This window comes from Leptonychotes weddellii, chromosome 13, assembly GCF_054177405.1.
Source record: "Leptonychotes weddellii isolate Sample4059 chromosome 13, ASM5417740v2, whole genome shotgun sequence".
Classification (NCBI taxonomy): Eukaryota; Metazoa; Chordata; class Mammalia; order Carnivora; family Phocidae; genus Leptonychotes; species Leptonychotes weddellii.
The window spans coordinates 76371977-76380375 of record NC_138381.1 but is presented as its reverse complement, the minus strand read 5'-3'; the positions used below and the strand labels follow the sequence as shown (position 1 = coordinate 76380375).

The 8399-nt window shown below is 55.0% G+C and overlaps 1 protein-coding gene across 2 annotated transcripts in view; it reads left to right on the top strand.

Moving 5' to 3' along the window:
* PITPNM2 (phosphatidylinositol transfer protein membrane associated 2) overlaps nt 1-8399 on the top strand; it is a 133945-nt gene continuing 125546 nt past the window's right edge. The window contains exon 1 of one of the 2 annotated variants that reach the window (XM_081802358.1): nt 1-139. The gene's annotated coding sequence lies outside the window, so the exon portion shown is untranslated. The remainder of the gene's footprint in view (nt 140-8399) is intronic. The other variant, XM_081802357.1, reaches the window with a different exon arrangement.

Below are 8399 nucleotides of genomic sequence, written 5' to 3'. Positions count from 1 at the left end.
AGCTGGCGGCGGCGGCGCGCGGAGCCGCGGGGCGCAGCCGGCCGGGCCGGGGCCGCGGGGCCCGCGCCTCCCCGGCGGCGTGAGGCGGCGGCGGCCCAGCGCGGCCGAAGAGGACGGAACCGCGGCCGCGCAGAGCGGGGTGAGTGTGTCCGCGGCGCGGCCGGAAGGCGGCGCGGCCGGGACCCTCCCCGGGCTGGCGGCGGGCCCCGGAGAGCCGGGCGCGGGGCGGCCACCCCGACCGGGCGGTGGCCCCGGAGGGCACCCCCTCCCCGGCCCCCGCTGGCCCGCCCGCCCGGGAGGGAAGGAGGGAGGGAGGGGAAAGTGGGAGACCCGGGCCCGGCCGCCCCGCGCGGGGAGGAGGGTGTGGCGCGCGCGGGGACCCCTGCCTCAGGAAGTCGCCCCGGAGCCCGGCCCCCGGGGACTCGCCGGCCCTCCGGAGTCGGGGGGGCCCCAAATGCTAATTTCCGAATTTCCGTCGGTTGCGGCCGGGGCGCGGAGGACTCCCCTCCCCCAGTGACAAGTGTCACCGCGGTCAAGGGGCAGGTGTGTGTGCAGTGCTGGGCCTGTCCTGTCCGGCCCGCGCTCTTGAGGGAAGGGCCAGGAGGGGGCCGGGAGGAAGTGGTGGGCACAGCCCTCTGTCCAGGCTTCCGCCGTTCCCCGCCTGCCCCTGGACATCCCTCCAGCCCTGGGAGGGGCTGGGTGGGTTGTCTGGGGCCTAAGCATGGGGTGTGGCCCTCCGAGAGGGGCCAGAACTTAGAAGAAGGTGCTCCAGGTGCCCCTCTGGCTGGAGGAAAATCTGGCCCATCTCCATCCCTAGAGTCTCCCTCTCCCGTTGTAACCTGAGGTACCAGCTCTCTTGGAGTGGCCCCCTCATCCTTTCTTATCAGGGGCAGAGCTGATGGCTGGTTGGGGGAGAGGGGACCACTTGCTCCTCCCCCATAAGATGCAAATACCACCCCCCCAAGAAACCCCAAATCGACATTCTAAGTAAACAATGTGCTTGCTACGAAAATGTCATTTCAAGGCAAGTCCTCTAGCTCTGTCCCCTTTCAGCGGACCTGCTGCCCCTATATGGAAATTCTAGATTCCTCATCCTACACTCCTCTCCCTACCTCTGAAATAGGGGCTGGGGCAATTCTGCAAAGTCTCAGGCTTGCCCACCTCCCCCTCTCCAGAATCGGGAGTCTTTAAAGGAGACCTCGTTTGAGCATCTTTCTTGGTCCACTACCGGCTCTCACCCCCGCCTGGGTGTCACTGGAGCTGCTGGATAGGGCCCTGTCCTTCCTCTGGACCTTAACTAGCACCCAGGCCCCCAGCGTGACTGTCTCTGCTCAGAAGTGTCACTGCACTTTAATATCTCTTGTGTGGCTCTTATCGCTGTCTGCCTTATTTTACAGTTACTTTTTGTGCCTGCCTTTTATCTCCCCTGCTGGCCTGTGAGCTCCTGGAGGAGAGGCGTGGAGTTTGAGTCATTCCTCAGTCCCCCGCCCTGGCTCAGCACCGTGCGCACAGTCCGCGGCTAGATGGAGTCGAAGCCCCCTTCCCAGCTTGCCTCCAGGGCCCCAGCTCATCTGGCTCCTGGACTTTTGCAGTTAAATTATTTTTCTTCTCTTAAGAGTCTGTGGGTCCTGATCACAAGAGATTTCCCAGACCTCTCCCTTTGCGGAAGAAGCACAGCGGGTTCAGTAGGGCTGTTTTTCTTGTAGGGAGTGACTTGCCAAATGACTAGGACAGTGCATACTCTGCTGTTCTCTGGGTGGTGAGTGTGGAATGGCCCTTCTCTCTGGCCTCCCACAGCTCACTGTGTCGGGGAGGCAGTAGGCCAGAGAACTGGACTACCCCGGTCAAGGATCCAGGCCTGGCTGTCCTACAGTATCTGTGTGTGCCTAACTAAGACACTTGGTTTCTCTTGGTCTTGGTTGTTCCTTATGGAATCTGAAAGAAAATTCCTCTGCACTGTACAGAGCCCTCAGGATCTGGGCCCTGCCTCCTCTCCTCTCTCTTATCAACCATCTATTATCAGAACCCAGGCTTGTCCTCACAGGCCTTCCCAGGGAAAGTTGATCACCTTCACCTTTGTGTTATCCTGACCTGACGTACCATGTTGAATGGCAGTAATCTGTTTACAGGTGGCCCCCAACCTCCCCACTTAGACTGAGCGTCTGGGGGAGTGGTGCTGGAATGCTTTTCTCTGTATTCCCACTGCCTGGCTTGTGGTAGGCTCTCAGGAAAACGTTGGGTGAACGGCGAAGGGTCAGCTCAGATGCCGCCAAGAGTCCTCACCCCAAGTTGACTTCTTGTACGTTCTCTCTTGGGGGATCCAACTTTCCTCCCTCTCTGAGGCCGATTTTAAAACCAAGCAGATGTTCTCCTAACCGTCCCATCCCGTTAAGTCTTTCCAACTTGGTCTCTGAGAAGAGCCAGTCATGGAGAATGTGCCCTTATATGTAAAGATTAGAAGAGGAATCTTCTGGTCCTTCAAGATCATTGCCTTGCTGCTTTTGAGAAAGATGCCATGGGCCGTGTGCTCTGCAATGGAAGGGCTCTAAGGATCTCACTCCTGAGGCTTTAGCGCTGGACAGGAGCAGTGGTCAGAGTCTGCAGTCACGGGCTTGCTGGTCACTTATCAACCTTGCTTACATGAGATCAATCCCCTTGCAGACAGCCATTCTGAAACCAGCTTAACAGGATCCCCTGCCGCCAGACACGGATGCAGCTAAGCAGTCTTTGCATTGCTTCTCCATAGCTCGTTCTGTTGATGTTTATCCAGCTTTTACTGGGGACCCGGGGATGTTATTAAATAGAGCCATGGCCAATCCACGTCTCGTTTGCTCTAGAACTGTAACAGGGGGCAGTGTCCCCTCTGCTCAAGGCTTCCAACAGAGTGTTGCGTGAAAAATTTCTCTTCCAATTTAAGGCCAGGCAAACTTTGCTTCCCCTGCAGGAAACGAGGTTGCTACACTTTTGACCACGAGAAGGAAGGTGGGGAAGGAAAACATGCATTGTGTGCACAGGGTTGCCTCGTGCGCCCTATAAGTTAGGTAGCATTCTTCCCCCATTTTCTCAGAGAAAGAAATTGAAACACAAGGAGATCAACTGATTTGCCCAAAGGCTCTCTGGATTTGTACCCACTACTGCCTGATTCTCCCCTTGCCGCCCACACTACTGTCTTTCTGAGTGATTATGGTTACCTTTTCTTCTTGGCTTCCAGAATGCTTGGTGCACAATGCAGTATTCCATCTAGAACGGTATTCACTGAGCCTCATGGTCAGCATATTTATTCCTATTTCTTTTGTCTCTCTCTGTGTGTAAATCTATCTATATATATTTTTAAGATTTTATCTATTTTGTTCTAGGGAGAGAGAGAGCACATGCACAAGTGGCGGGGGGAGGGGGGACGTGTAGGAACAGAAGGAGAGGGAGACAATCTCAAGCATAGAGCCAGACGCGGGGCTCGATCTCACAACCCTGAGATCATGACCGGAGCTGAAACCAAGAGTCAGACGCTTAACTGACTGAGCCACCCAGGCGCTCCTCTGTCTATATTCTTTGTAAGTCATCACAAAAGGCTTCTGGAAATCAGGACAGATAAGTGAGTTAAATACAATAAGTAAGGGGCGCTGGGTGGCTCAGTCGTTAAGCGTCTGCCTTCGGCTCAGGTCATGATCTCAGGGTCCTGGGATCGAGTACCGCATCAGGCTCCCTGGTCGGCGGGAAGCCTGCTTCTCCCTCTCCCACTCCCCCTGCTCCCCCTCTCTCACCGTGTCTCTCTCTGTCAAATAAATAAATAAAATCTTAAAAAAAAAAATACAGTAAGTAACATTGCACAAAACTTAGGCCAGCTCATGGTGTGGTTAGGGAGAGGCACCCCACAGTTAACAGGTTGTGTGTGATAGGTCTCACCTAAATGGCAGGCACAGGAGCGCCCGGCTGGCTCAGTCGGTGTAGTATGCGACTCGATCTCGCGGTTGTAGGTTCGGGCATCACGTTGGGTGTAGAGATTACTTAAAATCTTTAAAAAAAAAAAAAAAGATATTTAAATGGCAGGCACAGTTCAGAGGAGGAGACGCCCTTTCTGGGTAAGTCAGTCAGGGCTGACTTCCTGGAAAAGGTGGGATTTGAACAGGCCTTGAAGAATGGGTGGAGTTTTGATGGCCGCAGCACCTGTAAAGGTGTGTGGGGTTTATAGGGTCTAATCACAAAGGGCCCCACCAGAAAAGTTCTGGTGTGAAGGGAGGGGATTAGTCTGGAGGGTAAAGTGGGGGGGGGTCTGGTGATGCCTTTTCACATTGTCTCCAGCCCTGACCGAGTGCTTGAGAACACTGGAGCTGGGAGGGTTGCATCCTGGTAAAGACTAGAAGCTGAGGCCAGCGGAAGAGAAGCGACTTGCCCAAGACCCCTCTTTCAGCCTGGAACCCAGGTCCCTGATTATCAGTTCAGTGCTCGCTCTTGACACCAGCAAGGATCATGGCAGCAGCCTTGCACGTTGGCCCGTTTCTCCCCTAAAAAGGGTATGAGGGTACTGACTCCCTCACCCCCAGCCCAGCAAGCACCATGACAAACCCAGGCTCAAGCTCTACGGCCAAAGACATAGAGAGCGCCGTTGGAGAGGAGAGCTGGGATTTGCTGTCCTTACTCATATTAACAACTGCCCTTGCCAGAGGATGGCAAGAAAATTAACCAACAGGCAGGGTTCCGGTAACAGACACATCAAAAACCCAAGCAACAGCGTTGGGGAGGAGCATGGAAAAAGCAGTTTCCCATCCTCTCCTGGCTGAAGTCCCTCATCCTTCTCAAAGCTTTCCTGTTGTGGGAATGGGTCAGGAGTCGGGGTGCAGGGGAAAGGCAAAAAACAGCAGCGGGACTTAGGGGACCCGGAGGCGGATCCCGTCTCAGAGCCCCGTGATAGGCGGGGTGTGGACGTGTCCCCCCACAACCGTGGGGGTGAGCCCTGCAGAGCAAAAGACCTCCAGTTACAGTATATGGTCCAGCACGTGTGCACACGGCCCAGGCTCCTTCATCCCAGTCCTTCTGTCCATAAAGTGCCGCCAACACCGCATTAGCGAGCACAGAACCACCGTCCTAGGGGTCGGACAGGGTTAGGTTCCCGCGAGCGCTGCTCGCACATTTGATCACCGATCAGCACAGAACCCCGTTTTATGTTTCCGTTTCAAGATGTCTTGTTTAATAGATGCTGTCATTCATTAACATTGAACTCCACCAACAGCAGCTATCACTCACACCTGAATGAAGCTTATCTCACTCAGGTATTTCCTCTGTGAGGCACATCGCTGCTCAGAAACAAGGGAGCGTGCTTCGGCGTGAGGCCCAGGGCCACTTCCAAGGGCGAAATCACGGACAAAAAGGCACAAAAATGTGAAAAACATGGCACCACGCTGATCCCAAAAAGGATGCTTGTTTTCGGTCTGAGAGCTGAAAGCAAAAGGCAGAGCGTCTCCTTGTTCAACCTCAGCTGGGATCACACACGCTGGGGGACTCAGAATTTGTCGCTGCCCCGCACGTGTTGGCAAATGGCCACATAAGCCCCACGAGCATTACTTGTAGCGAGTAAGGAGTTCGTAAATACGGAATCCATGAATGATGAGGGCCAACTTGTATGGGCAAAGCACGTCCTCGATGGCCTGTTTCGACGGGTGCACCATGGCATTCCTCAGAGATAAGGACGGACTGTTGCCCGATTTTTACAGAAGAGGAGACGGGGTCAGAGAGGTACCCTAACCAGCTCCAGCTTGCAGAGGCCAAGACTTGCACCCACCCCCCGTTGGCCCCCGGCTTGGCTCTTCTTTCTCATCTGTGGCCGTACTTGCAGTCAGATCCTTTTCTCCTCATGTCTCCCCCGGGACAGGGACCTCGCCGGCCATCAGTGTCATCGTGTCTGCCCCCGTGGTGTCCCCAGCATCTAGCATGGGGCACCTCGACGGTGCTCAGTACATACATGGGGAATGGAGGCTGGGGCTGCGGATTCTGGGCTTTGCTGTCTCAGGTACCAGAGAAAAGAAGAGTACTCGGCATAGTCCCCTCCCTTGGCTCCCCTGTGCCCTCTTCCAGAAGGGCGCCCACCTCTCCTTTCCACAAGCCTGCTGGCCACACATACACACAAGGGAGGGTCAGCAAGCCCACGTAGGTCCCTCTAACTGCACTTTGCTGAGAGGCGCCGAGGGTAGTCCTTCACCCAAACGAATGATCCACTTAAGGAAGTGTTTCAGGCCAGTGTGGGGCTGCCTGTGGCCTCAAATCCTGGCCTTCTTACTCCTGGGAGCCTTTCCAAAAACGTTTTGCCCCGGTGCCCTGTTAAGAGCTGGAACATAGGTAATACAGATGATTGCTCGTTCTTCTCTCTGAGGCTGTCTTCCCTTGCAGAGCTGGTTCCTGGTGATGGACAGAATTTTCTCTTTCGGCAGCCGGGGGGCTCTCCTCCTATGCCTCCATAGGGTCTGGCTGACTCATCAGCGGTGCTGTGGAGCAGGGTGCTGGCTCTTTCCCCCACTGCCGACCTGCCAGGACTGAGTCAGGCTCTGCAGCCTGCTGGGCTCACCTGGCCTCGTTCCACCAAAGAATCCAGCCCCCGCTGGGGGGCTCACAGGGCAGCGGGGTGCTGTGTAAGGCCAGGGGAGAGAGGAGGGTCAGTGCTCTGGGTGCTCCCAGCTGTCCCCCCCCCCCACCCCGCGCTGTCTCTGCAGCCCTTTGAAAAGCTATCTCGAAGGGGGTGTGGGGGTGGGAGTGTGTCAGGACAGAAATAAGGAGACCATTCCCATTTTCAGTGGAGAACAGCTTCCGTGGGCACAAGGTTGGCCAAGAGGTGGGGTTTCCCGGCAGGTCTGAGAGCTCGGTTAAGGGCAGGTTAGCGATAGCGTGCCCCTCCCCTCCTCTGTCCTACTGGAGGGCTTTAATTGCTTTGCTTTTCTTGGCACTTTGTAAGAGTTGACTTTTCACTTGTGTTTTCATGAGAGGGGAAAAAAAACCCAAACATTTTCTGCAATTACAATTTTTCCCTCTTGGGTGATCACAATGGAAAAAAGCATTTAAGGCCTTTGGAAACCACACATAAGTGAGGCTCACCAAGAGGGGTGGGGGGGACATTCTTCAGGGGACGTCCAGACATGGAAGCAATTCGGCGGCTCCCATGTAGGGAAACAATCATTTCACATTTATTTTGGGTTTGCTTGTTGCAGCATATTTCAATTAGTTCGCCAGTGTTGTGCATCTGACAGGCCAAACGTTTATTGTGGTTGAACCATCTGGGAGGTGGGAGGCCTGCAGCCTTCCCCAATGGCAGTCGGTAACTACTAGTTTAAAGGAAATTTGTTTGATGTGTTCAAGAACCCAACACTAAAAACACCATCAATAACAAAAGCCTCAAGAGTTCCGAAAGCGGGCTCGCTTGTTTAGCCGTCAATTGGACATGCCTAACCCAAGACCTCATTTTTCCTCCGTGCGCGTGACATTTTCCAATACAGTGAAGCAAAGTTCTGAAGTGGCTTCTTTAACTGGTCCAGAGCACGATTTGCAAGAACCCAGTGCGGAAAGGAGCTCATTAATTTGTAGCTGGATGCCGCGCTGCCTGTGCTTTTCCTGCGGGGCGGAGCAGGGGAGGTGTTTAACAGATCCCTGCATTAGTATGCAGCTGAGCTCCCGTCCTGTACTGCGATAGAGAACGCTGGTTTTATTTCAGTTCCAGCCTTCAGTGACTCACCGTAGCATCGTGAGTCCGCGGGAAGGACTGCTGACCAGCTCAGTCCATCCCGCTCTGCTTGGGCACCATGGTTTAGAGCACTCATTTTTCTTTCTACCCCTGTGATTTCCCCTGGCTAAAGGGCTCCTTCCTGAGGAATGTTCTGCCCGGCTTTCTGTCGGGGGTGGGGTGGGGTGGGGGGTGGAAATAGGAATTCAGAATCTTACGGAACACGGAACAAGCTGGGCGAGCCAGAAGGAGCACTGGAAAAAACCAAGTCCAAGGGTTTGACCTTTCCAAGGGAGGAATGACTTTCCATTTCCCTGAAACCTTAAGATCCTGGGGCTGGGTGTGGAGCACAGTGGAGACTCAAGGACATGGTGGTGAATGGAGGCCGGCTCATAAATTCTGGGCCATCCGGTTCACTCGCGTTTGTCCTGGTGGCCTGGTCGCTGCAGGACTGGGGTTTGGAGGGTTTAGGCTAATAATGGCACATTGTCTCGTACCCAACGAGGTCGGCCCTTAATTTTGGACTTCTCCAGATCCTGAGATTCCTGCTCCAGGTGAAGGCAGCTCTTCCCTCTTGAAACCACAGGGGGATCCCTGGTTTGGCCCAGCCGCTCCTCAGGCTGAGGGACCTCGGCCTGTTTGCCTTGGAACCCCCAGGCACAGTGGCTGGTGCTGATTCAGGGCCTGATGACCGTGT